At 35.9% G+C, this 25,915-nt stretch overlaps 1 protein-coding gene and 1 pseudogene across 3 annotated transcripts in view; one reads left to right on the top strand and one right to left on the bottom strand.

The window, feature by feature from the left end:
- The window catches only part of LOC113235638, a 183,460-nt gene that overhangs the window by 55,350 nt on the left and 102,195 nt on the right, over positions 1-25,915 (top strand). The gene's annotated exons all lie outside the window — the stretch shown is intronic.
- On the bottom strand, positions 2,843-5,193 carry LOC113235947 (annotated as a pseudogene).

Raw genomic sequence — 25,915 nt, 5'->3', positions numbered from 1 at the left:
ACCCTGAGACATAAGTTGACAAGTCCCATGTGCACTGGCGCATCGCGGGTGCCATGGACACACATACACAATCACAAATTACACCCAAAATCACTACAGAAATAAACGTAGCCCATACAAAAATTTGTCCCGACCCGGGAATCGAACCCGGGACCTCTGCGTGGCAGTCCAGCATGGTAACCGCTCGGCCACGGAGGCAGTAAAGTTTGTTTGAGCAATATTTATAAAAGAATTTGTGGTGTTTTGTTTAATCTCTAAATTCTTTAATGAAAACAAGTTTCGAACCAAAGTACACGCAACCACCACTTTAAACAAACAAGGGCAAAAAGTTAGCAAACTCGATATCGGGAGAAATTAATCTAGAGCCAAAAGAAGCTCTCAAAACTTATCCGAAGGAAGAAGGGAGCATGACCTCACAATCAAATGTCAAACAAAGTTTTATCATAGCGAAGTTGACAAATAAATCCCTCCAGCCGCAACTTTTCTCATAGTAGACTATAGTCAACGTAGACGTTTGGGCGACGTGATTCGACCAATTCTGTCGGTCTTGTATTGTACTTTTTGTACATGCATATTTATTGAATGAGCCACGAGGGAGTGATTGCAGACGTCCCAACTTCGACCGAATGCTTGACAATGGATTTTCCCGTTTTCTCCGGTCTTTCCCCTTGGAGGTTCTAACATTGACATTTTTTTATGATATTATACGAACGTTTCATTATCGTCATTTATTCAGGTTCTGTATCTGTCAACATCTGTAATTTTGTTCCAATGAGGCAATGACACTTTTTACGTAATAATTAACAAAACTTGTACGTAGTATAATTAGGTCTTCTATTCTTGGTAATCTCAGTTAGCTTCTACTCTAATTAAACTTTTACGTAAGTCTTCATGGGTAAGTAGTAATTTATCTTTCATATTCTTGAGAATTTCTGTTTCATTACGTAAACGTGTTACCATATTTCCATCTCTCGGGAGCTATTGAAGGGATTCTAGAGCTCCGACTAAAACGTCATCTCAACTTGTGTTTTGTAGCTTTTCTCAACTAAGTGCTCGTACTTGAAGAAAGGGGATCTCTGAAGGAGATTTCTTAAATCTGCTTTGTCTTTCAATAGCACTGTGAAGACCATCGTGGCTATGAACTTAAGAACTTTATTTATAGCTTAGCATTATTTATTGTGGCATACTGTTACAGGGATTAGGTGAATGACATAGGAGTTAATATTCTTGTCTTTATTTGTCTGATTCGCTAACTTTGCCATTTAGCTACATTTAAATGCTACATGGTATACAATTTTAAATGCTACATAAAGCTTAGGTCCACAGAATATTTCTATGTAAAAACTACTTGAAGTAACAGACATAAGTACGTGTTCAAACTTCTTAAGGCGCTGCTTTTTGGATTGAGAACGATTGAATCGTTAATACGCAATTAAGTCTGCATTGATTTTAACGGATCATATTTAGAATAAGAAATAATAACCAATATAGGAAATTAAACTATTTTTGCGGATTTCAATCGTGTATATTTATTTTTTCAAATAAACCAACGTTTCGGGCGTTACAGGTCCCATGGCCACGGTTGACACGATTTGTTTTCAAAAAACAAATATGTGCGATTTAAATCCGGAAAAATAGTTTCATTTCCTGTGTGTAACAATCGCGAAAACCTAAGAATCAATAATAGTCAATATTTTCGTTTATGCTTTCTCTGTTTACATAAAAATGCTCATATATTTCTCAGTTTTAGGTTTGTCACTGGTAAAATGGTTTTTTGCAGCAACACGCGCACTTTGAGATTCAACTTCGTGACTTCATAAATTTTGGTAGCGACGTATTCCCAGAAGGGGAGTGTCATCTCGAAGTGGATGAGGAACGACGCCAATAGAATGTAACTCGAGTGGCATAGATCCGTACAAGATCTTTGAATTTATAACTCATGCAATAGTAATCGTAGAAAGAAAGCAGCGTATAACGTAACGTATATGGAATTTTTTTGGGTTACTTTTTTGTTGCTACGTTTGTTAAGCTTCTGAAGCTTTGAAGAAAATTTTGGTATTTTATGAATAAATAAATAAGTAGGACTTTACTCATCAAGCATACAGTGGCAGTAGAGCTCCTTGTGACAGAATTCGTCCAGGGAACTACTGCCGCCTTACATATTTCTGTTGCCAAGCAGTAATGTGAGCATTACTGCGTTCCGGTTTGGAAGGGTAAAGGTGTTGTTGACATTACAGGCACATAGGACTTGTCAATTTATGTCTCGGGGTGACGAACACAGTGCCCCTCAGATCTTTGAGATTCAAAGCTCTAAGTGGCACTGCAACTGTTATGGATAGGCATGTCGCTTACCAATGTTACTTGTTACTTTAAACAAATACACAAATATGTAGAAAATAACATGATACGTGTATTTATAAACTATGCGTTATTCTGATTTTATGTTGATGAAAATGACGACGCCTCAGCATAGGGTTATTTTTCAGTCTCCGCCTGTGTTCTCTGTAGGACATTGTCAGAACATGGCTACTAAAATTCTGAACAAAAGGTTTACAACAAAAACAGTCATCGTTAATCTAATATTTATTTACTGGTTACGAGTGGTGTATTTTTAAATAGTTACACCATACAAACACAACAAGCAAGACAAAAGGTATGCTGTATTTTGAGCTTAAAACACGTATACTAAATGATTTATTTATTTATTTATTTATTTATTTATTTATTATATCAGACAAATAAATCCATTGGTTGTTAGTACACTTACAAAATAAAACTTAATCTATGGGTTAGTAAAAATTGTCAAATTGTTTTCAAATTATTATTATCCTTCATTCGCATCCCGATCCACCAGTCTTACAAGACTACTAGATCAGGACCCGAATGAAGGATTTCATGATGGGCAGGTCATACCTATCCGGTATGACCTGTAGAATGGTGTTGGTGCTGCCCCGCAGCCTGCAGAGCAAGGATGCCGTTTTTTTGCGGATGATGGCTTCAAAGCCATCAACCCGCGCCTCAGCAAACATGGTCGATGCACTGCAGCAGCGAGGCAGCCCCAACAACATCCTGAACCCATTATTATATTGGACACGTAGGGCATTGAGCGATTTTTTAGTACAGCTGAACCACAGGCTGCTCTTGTAGAATGTTTGGCAGTAGGCTTTGAAAAGCGTGATTTTCGCTTGCCTACTGCACCGAGCAAACCTGCGTGCCAGCATGTTACTTCTCATCGCCAATGCCCTACGTTCCCTCTCTATATCGGCTTGGTCTTCAAGGTCGTCGGTAAGACAGTGCCCTAGGTACTTAAACTGATAAACGCGATCCAGATTGACACCATTTAACCTGATCACTGGGACCGATTCAGGTGTCATACCGGCGGCCTTGAAGACCATGAACACACTCTTTTTTACAATTATACAGCAGCCCATGTTCACTAGCGTACCTCTGACAGATAGCCAGCAGCCTCCTGAGAGCTCCGACTGAAGGGCACAGCAGCGACATATCGTCTGCGTAACTGATATTGTTTATATAAACAGTATCAATCGTACAGCCGACACGCTCACTGCTGAGCCCCACAATCAGATCATTTATATACAGGTTGAAAAGTTTTGGGGAGCTCAATCCACCGTGTCTCACACCACATTCCAACCTGTAGTCACCAGAGAGACTGCCAGCCCACTTTACATTGTTCAGTTGATTGGCATACCAGTATTTGAAGAGACGCTGCACCTGTGCATGCACACCTGTATCCGCCAGTTTTTCCCACAACTTGTCATATGACACAAGGTCAAAAGCCCTGGAAAGATCCAGGAAACAAGCATACACAGGTGTACGTCTCTGTGTGTAGTACTGCACAGTGTGCTTCAAACTCAGAATTGCAGTTTCTGTAGATAGACACTGCCGGAAACCAAACTGAGCATCATGGATGTTTAGGTGCTTGTCCAATTCAGAGTCAAGCACACTGTCCAGCACCTTAGCTACTATTGTAGCCAGTGAAATGGGCCTGTAATTACACTTATCTGATAAGTCCCCAGTTTTGTCTTTCAAAATCGGCACAACAACCGTTCTCATCAGATCCGGAGGCAAGTAGGAATGAGCAAAACATAAGTTGAAAAATATTGTGAGAACCCGTGGCAGATGAGCACCCGCTGACTCTAGGTGCTCAACGCTGAGGCCATCATGACCAGGTGACTTACCTCTCACCATTTTCCTAATTATAGTTGACACTTGTTTAGTAGTCACACTGTACAGTTCATCAGTCACGAGAGGCCCAGAGTCAGTCACCCCACAAGAAGGCCCCAGCGAGGAGCTTATCCTAAAATGCTCTTTGAATAAATCAGCAATCTCGCCACTGTCACTCACACCCTCAACGCTCACAGGTAGGCCAGGCTGAACATTCAGTTTATTAGTAGCTTTCCAAAAGTCTCTGAAATTATTTGAAGCGCGGTGCTCAGCTATAATGTCCATACGAATCTGTTCCTCGTGCTTTTGACACCATTTTAGCTTACTTTTAAAAATTTTTCTAGTTTTGCACATTTCATCATACAATTTTCCTGATTTTGGTTTATTGTGTCCAACCCAGTTCAGAAAATTAAGCCTGGCCTCCCTATGAGCCAATCGAACATGATCATTCCATCCTATTACACGAGCTTTATGAAATTTTGAACCATTTTTAGTAACACTACTGGAGACAGACGCATCACTTAATATTTTAATAATGTTCTTATAATACAAATTCAATATATTTTTATTTATGCTAATTTCTATGATTTTGTGTTATTTGAAACTTGAGATGTTTGTGTTAATAATTAAAGAGGGCTCTTAGGTTAAATTAAGGTAGTCATTAAACATTTTCTCCCTGTCGTTTGATTTTTTCTTATTAAAAATGCTAAACCGATTGTACACATTTTGTTTTTACTAACATTATCTACGATGAGGTTTTCAGTTAAGATCCAAGCAACAATTTCTCTTTCACTTGTATTTTTATAGCCTTCCTTAATGAGATTTACAATCTTCACCTGACCATTTTCATATCTACCTTAAGTAATAACTAGTAATAAATTAAAGTTTAAAAGCTTAACTATTAAATGCCAACAGCGTTTTCAACCTATCTCACACCGGGATAGGTACCTGCTTCACTCCTGACAAAGCTTCTTCGTCTTCACCACTCCCATCAATGTTTTCATACATTCCCTTTTGTTTATTCTTGGTATTTTTAATCCTGTCTTTTTTAAGGATGTCCCCAATCTGATTGAAATATGTACGCCGAGGTCTATCTCTCCCCTCGTCTCCGTCCACATTCACTTTATAAATTTGTGCCGTCAATCTACCAACGTTCATTCTTTCTACATGACCAAACCATCGAAGCATCCCCTTTTTATCCTGGTCACGACATTATCTTTTCACAATCTCACCAACGACGACGCGACGTTACTCCTTTGTCTAATAAATGGCTATTCACTTGGCCTTGAATAGCCTCAAATTGTAGCTTTACGAAAATACAGATGGCGGCAGAAATTTAATATTTGTGGGCTTGTTATAATACCAAGTGACAAGACAAACAATGCGTGCGCCTGGCGGTAAGTGACACGCCTGTCCATAACAGTTAAAGTGCCACTCAGAGCTTTAAATCGCAAATATCTGAGAGACACCGCTGCGGCCGTCTGCCTGAGATATAAGTTAACAAGTCCCATGTGCCTGTAATTTCACCAGCACTCTTACCCACAAAATGCGAACGCAGTAATACTCACATTACTGCTTGACGGCAGAAATAGGTCAGGTGGCAGTAATTCCCTGGACGATATGTTTCACAAAGAGCTCTACTGCCGGTATAATAATAGTAAAATTGTTTATTTATCTCAACACATCAATAAATTATAAATATGTTATATAAACACTACTTATAATAATTAAAGTTTAGTAGTAGACAAAAGTAATGGGACATAAAAAGTTCCGTAGCTCAGCAAAATGGCGGGGTTTTTCTCAAGTCCGCTGATGTACTGCTCCAGCCTGGCATGTTCAAAAAAGTGTCAGTTTTAGGGTTCGTACAGATCGAGCAAATGCGCTTGTTTGCGAATGGCTCGCGATCAACACACTAGCATTACGTTGTCCGATTTATTCGCGTGCCGTTCACGCGCGCTATATAATAACATGTAGTAATTCATTGCATGCAACACGCGTGCAACGCTCACGCAGTGCGTTTGCGGCGCATTCGCCAGATATGTACGCACCCTAATGGAAAGCAAAGATGATTCATAAGAATAATGAAGTGCTAGACAACCATACAATTGCATGTTTTGAAACTAGTGATATTCCTTTACAATGAGTACCTACTAGAGGAATGGAACTCACTCCGGGGCTCTACCTAGGACTACCCAGACTAAAACCAATTTTAAAAAAAATATTACCCAAATTGGTTCTACTGGAAATCAAATCGGGGACTTCCTCATCCAGTGCTCACAGTGCCATTGGGCCACCGAGGTTGTGGAAATCGTAATATTCTGCCGGTAACTTTGATATTCTTTCCTATAAGAACAGAATATAATAGACATTTATTGCAACGCCACAACACATGGCTACAAAAAGGAATTAAAAACACTTAGACGAACAAAACAAAAAAAAATACGAAAACAAAACAAAAAAACTAAAATAGACAGAAAAACAAAAACAAAATAAAACGACTACAAATTGTAAGTACTGTCATTAATTTGTGCGGTTGTGGCGTACGCAAAAGGACTTCATTCATTTTCTATTAACTATCAAGAGGTAACAGTAAACTAAAAAAAACTATACTCAAAATTACCTTATTGTGCAGTTTCCGATCATGATTCACTTTTATACTGTCTATAAACAAGCCACCGCGACTATTAAAATTAAACTTACAGCTAGAAATAAAGTGCATATATGGCCATTGTCTCGACTGGTATACTGCCGTCCACTAACAAAAAGGCGGCTAAGTGACAAAATAATTTCTTGAGATATCATAAAAATCCATAACTCAATTTTAGAATATTGAAATTGTTTAGATCAATGTTGATTAATGATATTTCACCTATGCATCGTTAGGGTAAGTACCGACAAATCGAACACGTTAACTAATTTTAGCTGTTTTTAAAAGAGAATTTTGTTCTCTATTTTTTGCTATTTAAAACGGTTATTTGAACATTTGTCACGTACCCCCGTTTTAGTTAGTGGACGGCAATATACAAGTGTATTTTAGCCTTGTGTATTTAAGTGATGAACTTCGTTTTGCCGCTAATAAACTCATTCCAGGTTAATTTCTAATACATCAATAATTATGTTTTATGATACATAAAACTAGAACTTATGTGATATCTTGGATTACTGTAGGTTTGATTGATATTTAAGACGTAAATACGTCCAAAGATAAAAAAGTAACTCAACTAAGATATTTTATGTGTTGGTAAAGTTTTAAGTGTTGCAAGTTTTAGTTTTAAGTGTTGCAAATGGTATAGAAATTTCTATAACAACATATTTGTAATGGGAATTATGTGCAGCAATATGTGATACGAAAAATGTTTGGAGTATTACTATATTTGTAGTTTGGAGTAATACTTTTAATACAATTGTATTGAAAGTATTACTCACATTAATTACTCCTAGGGATTTGCCCCACGAACTTCTGTTCGCTCCAGATAAGTCAATCAACAGAATACATTTGTAGGCTCAATTTTCTAACAACACATCGTTGCCTGCTGCAACATCGATCTTTCATATTCATAAATATTCTTTTTTTAAATAATAATATGTCATTACGTATTAACTGCTTTCGTGGGCGAACGGTTGCTGTTTTGACCACTGATGCCACTCAGAGGTTTCGGGTTCGATTAACTAGACCGGGTAAAATATTTGTACGGCCTACATTTATCTCTCACGTGAGTTTGACTATAATATGTGTTTGTATATGTGTGTCCATGACACCCGCAATACAGGAATTTATTACTTATACTACTTGTTATTATTATTATTACGAGTTTTTCTTGTACTGGACTGAAGGTCGGATATTTGGAACTAGATACGGGCCTAAGCCAAGTATTCTGGTTTACAATTGTGGTATTGTGATAGGATGTGAGTAGTGATTTATTGTAGAGATTGTTGAATCAGGTGTATTTAAGAAACGGCGGACAGTCGAGCATGTGTCTAGTACAATTGACTTTTATAGAGGTATGTAGGTTTTAGGGTGCAGATCTATTATTTTTAAGGCGGTATGAAGGGTTTTCGGTACGTTACCAGTTGACGAAATCATAATGAGAACCATTAAGATAATCCTCATTATTATTATTATTATTATTATAGATGTTTTTTCCTCTCAGCCTGTTGACTGGTTTTAACAGCATCTACGGACCGAAATCAAGTAAATGCTGTAGGGCTTGTATGTATATGGTGAGAGTGTACTAAGGACCGATTATTATTATTATTATTATTGTTACTGTTACATTTACTGTTATTGTTACTTCTACTGTTACTGTTACTTGCTACGTCTACTGCTACTGCTACGGCTACTGCTATTGCTACTGCTACTGCTACTGTTACTCTACTGCTACTACTACTACTGCTACTGCTACTGCCGCTGCTAATGTTATTGTTACTGCTACTGCTACTGCTACAGCTACTGACACTGCTACTGTTAATGGTTACTGTTACTATTATTATATATATATATATATTTTCCAGAGCTCCAAATCTTTCCAAAATCCCAAAATCATTCCAAATCAGGACTAATTTAAGAAAAGTTTTGTTCTCAAATTGGCCCTACCAGTAGTCCAACCCGGGACCTTATCATCCCGCGCCCACAATGGAAACCATGAGGCCACTGAGATCGTCAATTAGAAGAGAAAGTGGAAGGACTAACACTTAAAACTAATTTCGATACAGGATGTAAACAAAACTCCCTAACTACGTATCTTTACGGACCTTTGATACAGTCACGTTTCCCACACTGGCGTCGAACTTGCAAAATTAGGAGTTATTGTGCACAGTTGCAAGATGTAAAAGTTGACGATGTAGTGCGTGGAGAACGTTCTCGGGATTCAGTGTGCCTTAAAGTAGTATAATCGATCCTTACTTTTTTCTTGTTATGTAAAAGACCTTTACCAATCCTAAATCAATAATTACTCGTAAAAAATTCTAACATACGATTACGATAGAACACTTACCTTTTTGGAAATACGTATAATTCTGTGTTCAACTTCGTATAAAGAGGGTTTAACCTAGTTTGTCACCGGCTAACTCTACACAGGTATCCTGTGTCTAAACCCGTTTAAATCCAAATATATAAAGTTTTCCATTCGTAATGACCATGTACTAGACAATACTCGTCATGGCATAGTTGGCTGTTCGTATTTTAACACATCAGATCCGGCGTGCGAATGGTTGTATGTAAAAAATACGCGTATTCAATACTTCGGCTAAAAGCTTTGTCAGAAGTTTGTTGTTTGACGAGCTAATAACAAATATTGCTGAAAAACTTTGTAAACTCACTTACGTGTTCAAAAGTTTAAGGCATGTTGCGGTTCGTAAGCTTGTGAATACGGTTTATGTAACCCCATGTTAATCTGTGATATGTTTTTTTTTATGAACAAGTCATGCGCTTTGTGGAGAATTTGGTGAAGTTGCAGGTACATGGGAACATATGTTTTTGCGTATGCATGTGAGACGAAATATGTTAGAGCTCAAACGATCGCAGCCAGTCTTTAATGTAATACTATTAAAGCACGTTAGTTTTGAACTAAATACTGTAACTCTGAATCTGAGGTAACAATTGTCAGACTTGTACGTAGTTTTTTATGTCTTATCACAGGAGACATAGGTTGATTTCAACACGTCTACCTTCTAACAAGCAATCTAGAGCTTTCGAATAAATATTGGTAAAAGAGCTAGTGCCTGCAGTACACTGGTATCATGCGCTGATATACGAGGTAACGGAACGGGCATATGCACAAACACACACGAAGGAACGCACGCATGCACGTTGTGCGTTAATACAAAAGAAAAAAGAAGTATCATCATAATATGAAAATCAAAAATAATAACATTATGAAGCTTTACGTACTTAGTGTCATGAGTACTTAATTCATTTTTAATAGTCACTTCCTGTTCGTATTATTAGTAGTAAACAGGAAAAGATTTTTGTTTTATGACTTAGTATTTAATATTTATGTTTTTTGTTTACTGTCTGTACTTTTCCAAGACGGGGAAGCCAAAAATGGCACAGCGTAAAATATACCTAATGCGAGCTCCTGCCTCACACACTTAAAGTTTAATGTTAATTTTTGTACATAAAAAACTATTATTATTAATAGTATTCACATTATTACTTGAGACGGTATCTCTGGAATCTTAACTAGGAAGAACATCCCTGCTCTGTTAGGTAAGCTTCCCTAATAATAGACATAATCCAAATTAATGATGCAACCGAGACCTACTGCACCCTCCGCCCTGCACAAATATTGTCAAACTTGAACATATGTTCAAAATCCCATAGTTATTAATGTGAGAGTACGCATGACTTATGTTCTATATGGAATATACATGCCCGTAATTTTACTTTTGATTACATGATTAATTTACCCGTAAATAAAATTAATTAAATCATAAGTTTTCTTAATGGTGACAACGACAAAAAATAAAAATTGACACAATACAAAGATCTGCAACAGGCATACAGAGAAATTTGTTAGATCTGTTGACTCCGGTCTGTAGGTCAGCTGGTAAGAGCGGTAGCGGGTGGCAAACTAGTGAAGTATTTTCACAAAAATGAATATGAATATGAACATCGTCGTAGTAAAAACAGTTACATAAACCCATTTATACGTCCTGCAGTTGGGCACGGGTTTCGGACACGGGCCCAAGGCGGATTGGGAAACACACTTCACACGTTTTCCGCGGGTCGCGAACCTTCTTCAACATACGGTTTCATCACGATGTTGTCCTTCACCAAAAAGATCATAGTAAATTTCAAATTAAATTTCGCACATACATTTCGGAAACCTCAGTAGTGCGAGACTGGATCGGATTCAAACCCACAGTCGCTGCTTGAGTGACGGTAGGTGACATCATTAGGCTATCCTCGGCTTTTAAAACATCGTTAGTAAAAACATTATAATACTCAATAAAGAAAAACTTACCTATCGTTATAAGTTTGATAATAAAATTGAATATTGAGAACGACTACACAAATATTGATATCCAAAATCAACGTAGCGCTACTATTCCACAGTACAAAAGTAATTTGTCAGCAACAACGTCCAATTACCAAGAAATGAGTACGATGACATCAAAATTGCTCTACGATGACAAGGTAATTGAAAACATTTCAAAATTACTCAAAAATTTAATACAAAAGAAAGAAGTGACACAAAAGTGAGATGTCACGGCTGTTATTTGTCACGCAATAGCCAAATGTGACTGATAACCGGCCACGTCCGGTTTCAACCAACTAAAATTTGTTATTTCAGTCGTCGGAAACGTATAGAATGGGAAGGTTCAAAGTGATGGCGAACAGTATATTTTATAAGAGGCCATTTGTCGAGTCGCATGTGTGTCCGCCGCCGCTTGCGCTGAAATATTTACGACCTATTACTGCAACAAGAACAAATATCTTGAGCATATCTCTCCCCTTAGAACATCTCGGATCGAGCCGTCTTACCAAATGACTGATTTAGTACCGGCAGGGAATAACCCCTCTAATTAACGTGGTATCAACGATATATTTCATTAGCTTTGATCTAAACCGTTTTTCGTTAGTTGTCTTTATAATTCCAAACGACGCCTTAAAGTTATTTGAATAAAGGAAATGGGTTTTTATGTAAACAAATCTGAGTAAAGGGTAATTATGTTAATCTTTCTAACAAAGCAGTCAGCACCCAGTCAGTAACCATTTAACGTTGATTATAATTTCGTCGTTTAAAACATGAATATCATTAATTGAATTCTGCATATTTGCTATTCAAATTTCAACGTCGCGTTTTTCTCATTATGCTTTCAAAACGTACATGACAATGAACTTGTTTGTTCTATAATTCAATATCCATTCGAAAATCTGTTTAATGAGTGCAATAACATCCCTTGTACCAATATAGGCGCAAGGCACACTTGACAAATGACTTAATTTTACAGAGTGGTCACTATCGGTTTACCAAATGTTTGTTAACTTTATGGAACTTGCCACACCCGACTCTGCAAACTCATTGAACTGTAACTCACACATTAGTCGTACGCACAAAGAAACGGTAATGGGTTCTCATGTATATGCTAATAAACTTTCCCAATGCGTTCTAAATTAAAATAATCCCAAATTTATATGTAAATTTCGTGACCGCACTTTGTCCTTCACGGCTTCTCGTTTCAAAATCGATTACGTTACACGGATTCGAGCTTAGATCAGTCCCGGATAAGTTAAATGAGGGATTTTCCTTCAATGAAGGTCCCTTAGTATCAACTTGATTGGTGATTCTATTAAGATTTGCGGTTTTTGAAATTTAAAACGTTCTACGCGTTGACACAAATTTGTACAAAAGTAGCCATTACGCATTCAACATTTTAATCAAAGTTACAACCACCTATCTTAAAACACCACTATCGGAAATATAAAACGTGCTTTTTACGAGTCTTAACTCAAGCGCGTAAATTCCGACTCTATCTTAATTTTTATGTACTTAACCTTTTAGTCGTCTTTATTATCTAACAATATAAAAGCTTACCGGTATAAAGGACCACCCGTGTACTTTAAAATTAAACTCAATATATACGTATTCACCCTATGTCAGTCCAATTAGTCATGATTAAGTGTAATTTATAGATTTAATGGACCATTAAACAACTCCCTAGTGTCTAATGACTTCTTATTGTAAAGCCCTTAAATCCCATATAACACTTTCATCCAAATTAAATTGAACATTGGTACTTGATCTTGATCGATTGCAGTATAGTTCGGAGTATCAAAAAAAAAACAGTGATATTTCATGAAAAGACTGTACCTATGTTACTGAACGTAATAATTTTCCTTATAGAACCAGTATCCAATTTGCAAAAAGATTTTTCATCTTTTGAATACAATACAATCATAATTTTTCATCTTCTCTATACAATATACGCAATCAGCTGATCATACAATTTATATGGCAAGTTGAAAAAATGTTTTCGCAAATTGGGTAATATGGCTTCTAAAGGGAAAATTATTTGGTAGCAGTACTCATCACATGGAATTTCACAGGCACATCGTTTACTCCAGTATTGAGGCTTGTAGATACAGCTTTTCGACTCATGAAAACATATTGTTTGTTTGTGTACATATGTAATTGATTATTACAAAAAAAATGCATTTTTTATTTAGGGTCCTTTGTACACGGAAAGTGAAACATTGGCTTAATATTATTTCAATGAAAAGTATTGTCAACCTTTATATATTGGGGTCAAAATGAAAAGGTATCTTTTTAACGCGCGTGTATCAACATTGTTCACATTTTCCTCACAAAGCTATAATTATTATTGCACGTCTATTTGACGTAAAAAATACTTTTTATCTCTACATATTATCTCTGTGTATTTGGCGCAAAAAGACCCCGGTCCCCTATTATTATTAATTTTGTTTCTATCTAACAGTACGTAATACGAATGTTTAGAAAGCAAAAATATATTTCGGCAGAATAATTATCTCGGGATATCTCCGGGTAAAATGGCTCCGGTCCTTTATTATTATTCATTTGGTATCTATCTATCAGTACACGAACGTTTTGAATGTAAAAAAATAGGTTTTACTCGAATATTAGTAAGTTTCAACATTTTGTATGGAACACCAATTTACACAAGGGGTTATCCCAATAGAGTGATATAATCTTATATGTACATTGAATTTATATACATTTTATATACAAACAAACCACCAAGAAGTGCTATAAAGTAAGAGAATTTCGTATTGCTGAATTAAATTTCATCTTGTTTGTAAAGTTATTTCATATTAAGAGGCTATGTATTGCACAGTTGTTATTACTCGTGTTGCTTACAAAATGGCAGAAATTTGAGCAATACGAAGCGAAAGGGGAAAACATACTTTTATTTTCCTCAGAGAGAAATTGTTGAACTTAATTTCAGCAGCCACCCAGTAAGGTTTCATTTTGTAGCAGACAGCGTTAAGTCCGGCATTTCGTGTGAGATATTACTCGGTTTACAACACACTAGTCACCAATCTCATCACTGATGATATCTGAGTACATTTTGATGTTCGTTCGCTATCCATTTTTATTTTTGTGGTATAAATAAAGTTGATCGCTTCCCTGGTTATGTAAGAGCGATGCCACACGGGCGCTATACGGGCGCGTTGCGTCATCGCAACGCTGTACTTCTACTTAAGGAATAAATGTTTTCTATTCTATCCTATTCTATTCTATTCTGTAATTTCAACGCACCGGTCAATACGGTGTCGCAACTTAACATGGCTTACTTACATACGGAAGACCTCTCCCCGCTTCGGCTCCGGACCCATTATCCGATCAGGCGTTGCAACGCCGACGCAACGCATTATGTGGCATCGCTCTAAGGATTCAGATATGTTCAGGTTGAGACTGGGAACAAAAATAACTTTATACGTCATGATATGCGTAAGAAATGAGTCTTTATTGATTTGTGAACAGATTTATTATGTACGTTTAGGGTGATAGGATTTCATTTTAAATGTTTATACTAATATTTAACCTAAGTATCTGGAACAGCAAATTTTCTTCACTATAGCAAAAGGGTTCCGAAAATAAAAGTTGTTTCTTATTTAAATAGAAGCATCTCTTGAAATATCGTGAAACAAAAGCATATAATTCTGTACTTGGTATAGAGGTTGGCATTTTTTATTACCCTACTTTTGTTTTCTTAGTTGTTCTTTAGAAGTTTTAGTTACTAAATCTTGTTTATACCAAAGGTGTTACATAAAACTAGCCAGTGTAAACAGTTTTGTTCTATTGATTATAATTTTGTAATTTATTAATAAAACTGTTTGTTTTGTAACTAAACTAGCAATAGACCTCAAAAATATCAAATTCGAATTTGCTTATAAAAGAAATTAAGACATTTCGAATTTAGTATTATAGAGAATTGATTTGCTATTGCTATATTTGAATTGCGACTGAGAAGCAGACGTATACCATTAAACAAAGACGTCCTTAACAGGACAGTGCAGCGAGAGTGCTTTCTTACAAATTTGTCATATTTTGGGCTCTAAACAAGACCGAGAAAGCAATGCTGTGGTTGAGGTTTGTTTTTTTTTATGATACCCACCAAGTGATACAACGAAAAAGCCGTGCAGCTGGTGGTGAGCTTCACACCTGTCCTTAGCAGTTGCAGTGCACTCAGAGCATTAAGTCGCACACATTTGAGGTGCATTGCTACTGCGCCCTGAAACATAAATTGACAAGTCCCATGTGACTGTAATATCACCAGCACCCTTAACCCTTTAAAACCGGAACGCAGAAATGCTGCTACTTGGTGGCAGAAATAGGCAAGGAGACTGTACTTACATCCCTCGACGAACTCTTTCATATTAGTGATACCACTACTGTCAGTCAGTTTCTTATACTATTAATTTTTTTTATAGCCCAGCATACTAGGGAAATGCTGTGTCGCCGGTGCCATAGGCACACACATAGACAACCACAAATTACACCCAAACTCACAATAGAAATAAATGTAGATCGTTTTGTACGGATTTCCAAACACCATGATCGTAAGAAATTTAATGATATCTTTTTTTATTAAATGTTACAAATATACAACTACCATTTTCTTTGAAGTAACATCAAACTACGAAATACCAATTGCGCCCGCGGGTCCTGTTCTAGTATTGGACTATTTCGATCCCTCTTACGTAAAGAATCGTAAGCCCAAATTCACAACTTTACACGGCCCCGGTTCTGCTAATTTTTTAAAACTTGTTATTATAATTCCATTCGCGCTTTTGCTGATTTTAAAATAACCAGGCAAGTTTATTATGCCATATGTTAACCAATTATTACATATTGCATTACATCTTGGGGTGATATTGCTAAAACTTCATTACTAATCATAGAGAGAACCCAGCGAGTGGTTCTAAAGGTTTCTACATTCCACCCTTTCCTTTACCCCACTGACCTTCTGTATAAGTCGTGTAAAGGTACTAACTGTAAGGCAATTATTTATTAAGTCCACAGTCCTCAAACAGCACGTTACACTTCCTTAGAGTACTGAAAACACTAACAGAAGACGAAAAGAGATTGTCTGCCCCAAAATTGTATCATCAAAACATGTGTTTGTTTCCAGATTTTTTTTGTATTTCTTGGGCCATTTTTGTACGATAAAAATAAACGCCAAATTGGATATATATCATTTTTGTTACATAAAGGTTAAGAAAATTCTCCAAGAATTCCTTCAAAATATATCCTTCGGTGATACAGAGAATTTATTATTTATCCCAAAATAAATGTTGTCTAATTTAAGCGTATAGGTATATGATTTGCATTTTATTGTTTAATTAGTGTTGTTTACCTGTGTAATTAGTACTTTTTTTCAGGTGAAAAAGATACAGATACAGGATTCTCCTTGTTCGGGATATGTATTATATTTTACATTGATTTACATAACTAGTCTTTACTTATTCCTTTGTAGAATAAATTATTCAATAAACAAAACAAAAACAAAACAATTGAGATTATATTACTCCATTGAGATTAAATTGTAATTGTGATAATATTTGTTAGTCGTCTAAAATATAATTGCAAAGTCAGTTGAGTCTCAATCTCAATAGTGTCAGTGGAATAGCAATGATGGCATTCAGTCAGTACTGATTGGTGTCGCCTTATTAACACTACTATGAAAATTACTTTGCATTTTTTATAATATCAAGTGACGGTACGACCAAGACGTGCGCCTGATGGTAAGCTACACGCCTGCCCATAACAGTTGCAGTGCTACTCAAAGCTTTAAATCGCAAAGATCTGAGGGACACTGCCACTCCGCCCGTCACCCTGAGACATAAGTCGATAAGTCCCATGTGCCTGTTATTTGACCGTGCTGGTCAAATGTACATGGGCTTGGAACACAGTAATGTTAACATTACTGCTTGGCGGAACAATAGGTAAGGTGACAGTACTCAACGAACTCACAAGGAGCTCGATTGTTAATAACTACTATATACTATATATAAAATTAGTAGACTATGCTACGACGTGCCGTCAACTCGGCATTTTAAAGCAAAATACACAAAATTTCAAATAAATTGAATATACAATACTAACTCGATGACTAGCCACGGAACAACCAGTACTCTTAATTTTTAGCAGAACACCAGATAGTGAATATCAGTGAATATCTTTAGTGTGTTATAATCTCAGTACAGAGTACTAAAAAAACCGACCTCAAAAGTTCGTGGAATTATATCTATTTGCCAAGTTTTACTGAAATCGGCTACCGGAAAGTGCGTGAAACCGGATTTATAGCACTAGCAGTTAAGTTTACATATTTTCTTGGTTTAAAGCTTATATATCTTGAATTCAGGTAGACAAAATCCGACTTCGGTATAGAACCATGCACAGGACTTAACACAGAAGGTAAATAAAATCGGTGCTCACTGCTTAAAGCATTGAGAGAAAAACGCCTTCAATTGAAGCATAGCAAAATCAACCGTTAAAATAATTGCTCCTTATAAAATTTAGGCGTTAGAGGTGGAATATTTTCTTCAAATTTAAATGGGACCAATATTGAGGTACCCTCTTTCCAACAAAAAAAGAATCATCAAAATCGGTTCACAAATGCGACTTATCGCGTAACATACATACAAAAAAAGTACAGTCGCATTGAGAACGTCCCCTTTTTTTTGAAGCCGTCTTGTTAAAAGAATAAATGTACTTCTTCTACGTAATCGTATCGTAAGCCACATAAGTAGGTTCATTGTTTCATAAATCACTTTATTTTTATCTAGATCTATTGTACTAAGCGGTGAAATTATAAAGCAAGTGAAATTAATGAGTATGTATCAAATTTAATTGCAATACAACGAGAATCACATGTATTGTGTTAATTTTAGCCCTTTTTTAGTACTTGCGTCGGCGTTGCAACGCCTGGTCGGACAATGGGCTAGGAGATGAAGCAGGGAGGGGTCCTTCCGTGTATAAGTAAACGATGTGAAGGTTGCAACACCGCGTTGCTAGGTGCGTCGAAATTATAGCGTTGCTACGACTCAACGCGCTGGCAGCGCCCGTGTGGCATCGCTCTTACATAACCAGCGAAGCAATCGCAACAAAAAAAGGACTAAAATTAACATAGTACATGTGATTTTCGTGGTATTGCAATTAAATTTGATACATAGGTACTCATTAATTTCACATGCTTTATAATTTCACCGCTAACTATAATAGACCCAGGTAAAAATAAAGTGATTTATGAAAAAAAAAATTACCTACTTTTGTGGCTTACGATAGATTACGTAGGAGGAGTAGATTTATTCTCTTAACATACGGTGTTGTATCGTCTACATTCAATGTTCCCAACGGCCTGCCAGGTCAATAAAAATATTAAACATTTATAGCAGTTCCAAGTGCGCATGATAAATTGTATTCAATTTGCCATGTGACAGTCGCCAAGGAAAGTATTTTGGGTAACAAATGCCGAATATACATACAATTGAAATATAAAAATGTACTTGGTTAGAGTTTGAAAATAATTTTACTTTAAATACGTTATTTGATTGGGTTTTTACCTCTACAACTAATTTCAATGGTATTCATGGTATTAAATATCGAGGTCTACGTCAAATTTAAAAAAGTATACTATTTAACCTCTTCATTACTTAGTAAATAAAACTACGCGGTTGAAAATTAATTATTTCAAACCTATAAATTCTTTTAGAAAAAAAAACCTCAAAATATTCATTGAAAGACCATTAATAATTATAATCAATTGGTTACGATTGATAACCGATTCAAATTTCGAATGACTCAAATCGAATTTCGCGCGTGCGTAACAATTTTGGATGTTAATCATTCATGCGCGCAGATGTGGTGATAGGTAGAAAATCAAATAAAATAAAAAAATATGAGGGTGACAAGAATAATGTATTTTATTATTTTCACCACGCCTTATCTTTACTTTCAACTCTGTTTATTCTTTATCCTAAAAATATCATGAACGTATTTTAGCTTCCATAATTGTACAAAATTGAAGGACATTTACATGAAATTATAAAACCTTGTCGGTAATTTCTGTTTCCTCACAAAATTTACTTACATAAGTACTAAAGTTATAATGAGTTTAGTGTTTGATTTTGAAGTAATTATATTGCTGTTATTTGTATTAAAAGTTAATAAAGTTATTTATTAGCCATATTGCAAAAGGTTCAAATATACAGCATAAACTTAATAATTATCAACAGTCTACGTACCATCGCCGCCATTATATTAGGATTCAAAGGGAATTCGTCAACCTTTGCTTAAGTTATTCATAAATTATATCCATATTAATATTAAAATTTAAATAAATCTTTTGCAACCTGTATACACATGACGGTTCATTAATCATCACCCCTAACACGAGGGCTAAGTGAAGGCAAAGCTACGAAGTCAGAGGTTTTTTACTCAAATCGCGAAATCCTGAATCACGGTATGGAAATGACACGCTGAGTAATTGTCGAGAGAAATGTTTTCTATAATTTTTTTTCTAAAAACGTCTAAAAGACTTTTTTGTTTACGCATTTATTGTTTGTGTGTAGATAATCGCAATCTCATCTACTGTATCCAATTAGGTCTTTTTGAAAAAGGAGCTTTTAGGAAGAAGACGCTGCTACTACCCACAACTTCGATAGACGTAATAATTTTTACCTTTGCCTTTAGATAACGCAGTATTGCAGAATCGAACCCAGAAAGAAACGACGCCCATGTCGTTACGTCGAAAATTTTTTTATGCGTAATAACATAGATGGATATGTACTTCATTGCTCACACACAAACATTAAAATCGATACATGTACAATTTAGAATGAATGTGGGCAAAGGCAGCCTTAATGATGAAAGCGATCTCTTTCAGACAACCTTTGAGGCAGATGAGAACTAAACGGAAAGGGAGACGTAGTGTGCCAAAGGTAAAAAATAAAAAATGCATTAATAAAAACTTATCAAATAATAAATAACCATATTATATACCTACCTATATATGTATATAGTTATATATATAACTGACAAGATAGATAGATAGATAGATAATAAGATAGATAACTTAAATAGACTTCTTCTTAATCGCTTCCTCACTGCTGAGTTTCGTGACTCCATTTAATCCATCAACCATTTACCTCCATCGGTTGCGCTCAGTCGCATGGTGTAATGCAGCGCTGACAGGTAGCTCCAGTTTTTCATAGATCTGATCCGACCACCTTTTGGGACTTCTGCCTCTAGGTCTTTTTCCTTTCACCTTCCCTGTCACCATCAAACGCTCAAAATAGCATCGCACACGCTGCATGCAAGTTCAAGACGTAAATAAACTTCTAGTTACTAATAAATATACAAGGTTGCAGACTGAGACCGTGCCAGAAGATACTTACGCAATCCAGTTTTAAAAATAAGGTGGGTGTTTAATTCACGATAGTCTTTAATTTCGCTTGTTCTACCACTGTCATAGCATTCTGCAATACTGCATTGTATTACAAAGGCAGCGAAACGTACTAGTTTCCGAAATATTTGTAATAGTCTCCTTTTTCTAACGGCACAAAAATGTCACAGAACTTGTAAGAAGCATAATCATCGCGTTACAATCAAGAATTTAAATAGATACAAAATAACCAGTGTACGTATTACCAAAACCAACAGCACGGCAGTTAATCATAGCTAATCTTCTTTCAATCTAAATCTACTAGAGTGTAGATCATAATTAAGTTGTGCACTGACTCGTCGCGAGCAGGAAACATTTTGTTCTGTATCGCAACGTACATCGCTTGGGCATATACATGTGCCATGAAATAGTAAGGCTCAATTTATATTGCGGCGGAACGGAATGGAAGCGAATTTTTGTAACGATATTGTACATAGCATAATGAACTTTATGGTCAATTGTGTAACGTACAAACTAGATACGAGTCAAATCGAGAATTCTGCGGAAGATTTTGGCTCATGTCTAGTTAGTACGTTACACAATTGACCATAAAGGTTTTTTTGCTATGTACAATATCGTTACAAAAATTCGCTTCCATTCCGTTCCGCCGCAATATAAATCGAGCCTAACTCGTTGAAGCAGAAATAATTTTGTAATAAACATATTTCCTCAGATACAAATATGAAAATTTTGGTACTTACACATATTATACTGGCTTATTCTTCGCAAAAGCCCGCCTGGGAGTCACATAATGCGGTTCATTAAATACGATTTTGTTCCGCTCATAGTTCCACAAGATCCAGATGAAATACCTAGGTTCAATAATCTTGTAGCTCTGTTAGAATGAAACCCAATGAAGCTATCCAAAATGTTTATTTGTATTTACTAATGACACCATTCAAGAAAAAAAACGAAACAACCAAAACATTCAAACGTATAACATAAGTAAGTACTTTCGAGTAATTTAAAGAATTAAGATGATAACACATATAAAGATTTGCCAGACAACCACACCAATTATCTGGCTTCAAACTAGGAAATTCCCTGTAGTCTGAATACCAAAGCAACGGAATTCATTCCGGGGCAGTTCCCAGTAAACCCAGACCAGAACCAATTTAGAAAAGTTCATTTGCCAAATTGATCTTACCGGGAATCGAACCCGGGAACACCTCATCCAGTGCGCACCTCATCCAATGTGCACAATGCAAATCATTGGACCACCGGGGTCGTGAATATACATAACTAATACATTTAGTAGCTGTGATGGCCGTAAACTTCTGGTGGAAGACACCGAAGGAAAAAAAGGTGTCAATGTCACCGTATAATATCCCCGTGACTACAAACATGATTATTTTATTGCAAAGCCATGCTGCTGATGGAAGGGTATGATGTCGGGTGAGCAAGGGCAATCACAAACATAATAATCTTAAAATGTTTATTGTGTACCTTGTCACACACCTGGAAACAGACGAGTGATATTGGAGATTTGTTTAAGACGTTTATAGCAAGTTTATATCTGACTGACCGTAAAAACTCAAATATTTTAGAGCAGGTGCTTGTAATTGCAGTTTATTGTTATTATAATTAAACGCATTTAACGAGATTTTCGTAAACGCAACAAGATGGCAAATTTACCTACACGTTCTCGAAGAAGTTGAGAATGTTATCGCTGTATCTTGTTCCCTCGTTAGCATAAAAGAGCATGGCCGTGAGTCCATAAAAGTCTTTGAACTAAAACGCTGAACACAACTTGTTCATAAGCTCTGGTCTCGGCCGACGCTCGAGTTTTGCTTCCCCCTTACGAAATGCGTAGTCGACCCTTCTTGTCTAAATTAGGGTTACTTTCAACGCAGCTTAATTCTGACTTGCCTGTCCGAGTTGATTTTAAAAAATGTCTTACAAATTTTGGGTAAATATACTTATTTTGGGATTATAAACATTGTCAGGTGTTATTTAAAGACATATTATTATAAAAAAATACTCAGGTAGAATTAATTGTATTTAAAATATATTTGATTGCATAAATATGAAATTTTCAATAAATTAAATTTTTTAAGTCCTAACTAACCTTTATGTAGTATTTTGCCTTCATCGAGTTCCGAGGTTTTCGCGATTGTTACACGTAGATAATAAAACTATGTTTTCGGATCTAAATTGCATATATTTGTTTTTTCAATGAAACCAACGTTTTGTGCTCTTTACAGGTCTTAAAGTTAAGATACCATGGTCAGGGCTGACGTGAGACGGCCGATCTCCAAAGGGCCCGGAGCGTTGATCTCTTTGAAAAAAGAAATATACCTGCTTGATTTAAATCCGAAAAAATAGTTTCATTTCCTATTATATTTCTTGTCCAGTTACGACTATGACCCAGCCGTATTGAAATAAGCCCTTGAAATATCAATGTTCGGTCCTCAAGCTACAGTAGGGTAGGCGAAGCCACTGAAATTATAATTTATGTGAAGATATTACAAAGAAAAATTTAAATTAATATAAAAACCAATTATATACTTCACTACAACGAAATGGTTCATTCGTGTTACGGGATTACGGCACTAAATTTTTATTTAAGCAATGCTTCACGGTGCGTACGCGATCCGCATGTTATTACCGAGTGTTGCCGTGGGCGACATTATGAATTTCGAAATAAATATATACGTACTCCACTTACTATGTCTTAGAATTTGTTTCTTTCATTTATGTCGAGAAATATGGAGGAATCAATAGCAATATGCATGGAACCGAGCGTGTTACGTATCTCTTTAAACATTCCCGGAATTGTATTGAACGTGAGCTGGGAGACAAATTGGATACATTTTTTTCGGAGCCGATGGCTCAAAGTATGTTGAATCCGGTTTGTCTTGACAGTCTGGGAACTGCCTTGAGACTAAGCGCTGCAAACAAAACAATAGCGATGATTTACTGAGAAATTAAAATACAAATTCGTATTTCAAAAGCAAAATTAACCTCGATTGTTTTATTCGCATTGCTTTTTGAGAATGCTTTCAGATCTTCAAAGATTTATAAACAAAGGTGAATTTCGAGACGCTGTTTTTTCGTTTTTATTTCAAAGGGCGGCCATTGGAGCTTTCGAGGCTACTTGAATGTGGGCTTAGTGTAGTGAGAAATAAGAATAATTCTCTCTGTTAATTTTTGTTTTGTCATCAGCAGTGCAAAGGCTCTAAAGCTGAAGGACCATCGATGGTGGAGTGGCTCAGACTTTATTATTGGCTCGTACTCGTAAATCTGCGCCACTCGGAGGGGAATGTAAAATGAGGTCAATATATTGGCTGTACGTACGCAGCCTGTGTTAACTCAGTTACGCGCCACTCGTAGCTTTGATTTGGATTCTCGATGGTTTCGCGAAATTGTCGACGCCACTTTATTTTTACGAGTAAAATATAACAGCTACGATGCGCAAGTCGAGAAATTTTATTACAGGAAGCCACATAATATTTCAGCACATGACCCTTGGTAACTGTAAAGATTTTTCGTATTAAGTTTATTAAATATCACGATGTTTACTACCATGATATTCAATTATTGTTGGGCACCTTGCCGCGGGGACCCAATTTTGTTTATATAACTTAATCCTAGTTTTACTTTCGACACTTGAGAAATCTATCAAATTCTTTTAACTTTGCGATTAAAATATAACATGTCATGTATATAGAAAGGGAGACAGATGCACGTGCTTCTAAATAAATAATAAATTAAATCTTTTTACTTTGCCTATTATGTTCTTACCGGTATTATAAATAAGGGTGAGCTTAGTGACTTATGTAAGATTATGACGACTTTCATTTCAGGTAAATGTGGACGGAAATAATTGAAATAAAGCGAAAGACGTTTACTTTCATGTCACGCAATACGACAAGATTAGACTCTGTTTTATTTCGCCGTACAAACGTAGTGGTACACACGAACAGATTTAGTACGACGACAACACTAATACTGGTTTAAGCTTGTATTGAAGTTTCATAATGTTAATGTCCTTAATAATTAATTTAATTTACAGCTGTCTTAATAATTAACTCGTTTGAAATAATGTGAATGACATATTTATTGTCAATGAGTAACTTAACAAGTATGTTCACATCACAAATGCTATAGTTATCTTTTGTGGCGAAATTACAGGCACATGGGACTTGTCAACTTATGTCTCAGAGTGACGGGCCCAGTGGCAGTGCCAGGCGACTTGATCGTCCCATTACTTGATCTTATAAAAAAAATCATTTACTTAGTATTTTGTTAAGTACAAAGACCTAAAGAGTAAGTGTTTAGTAAAGTGTAAGTTTTATAACCGACTTATATGTAAACGTAAACAATGCAGTGATTTCTCTTGACATGAAATTCAAAATACAATGATTATAAATAATATAACCTTTTTATAAAAATCGACCTCAACAATTTGTGGAATTACATCTATTTGCCAGGTTTTATTGAAATTAGTTAAAGGAAAGTGAGTGAAATGCAATGAACCTGACTTTGTCACCCTTGGAGGTGGAATATTTTCTTCAAATTTGAATGGGATCACTACTGAGGTAACCCCCTTTTCAACAAAAAAAAAAGAATCATTCTCGGTTCTCAAATGTCGGAATAGTGACGTAACATACACACACATAAAAATATTGTCCAATTAAGAACTTCCTCATTTTTTAAGTCGGTTAAGAATCAAATACGAAGTTAGTTTTTCACTGGCTTCTAAGCCTCTTTTAATATATCTCTCTCTCTTTCTCTTTTAATTATCTTTCTATTTCAGTGTTCTTCACGTTTCTTAATTTTTACACACGCTCATTTTTAAAACATTTCGAACTAAAAAATTGCTCAAATTTTATTTATTGCACAATTAGTTAAAATATACAGGTAAGGTACAAGAAAGGCTTAAATACTTGTAAGTAAAACTAGGATTAAATTATATGAATAAAATTGGGTCCTCGCGGCAAGGTGCCCAATATGCTAGCAACGTTCCCCCTTTGTCCCAAAAATAATTGTTGCTATGTTAAATATCTTTCTTGAATATCTTACTGTGTAACCCAAACCCGTAACAGACGGAACCACGCGCGAATTATTCAGGGCTCCCTAGGTTCTGGATTAATCTTGTTCTGTCATCTCCCAGTGTATTTCGTCCCGTCCCATCTATTAGGGCTCACAAGATATTCTTGTATGTAATTTAAGTCACGCAATTTTGGGTTTTGTTGATATAATACTAAGAAATATGGAAATATTTGAAGCACTGAAGAAGAACTTCAAAAATTATCCAGACAAATTTAAGTTTAGAAAGTCTGCTGAAAAAATT

This window comes from Hyposmocoma kahamanoa, unplaced genomic scaffold (assembly GCF_003589595.1).
Source record: "Hyposmocoma kahamanoa isolate Upper Pololo Valley unplaced genomic scaffold, ASM358959v1 88, whole genome shotgun sequence".
Classification (NCBI taxonomy): Eukaryota; Metazoa; Arthropoda; class Insecta; order Lepidoptera; family Cosmopterigidae; genus Hyposmocoma; species Hyposmocoma kahamanoa.
Note: the sequence above shows the minus strand (reverse complement) of the source record. Positions and strands in the feature narration are given on the sequence as shown.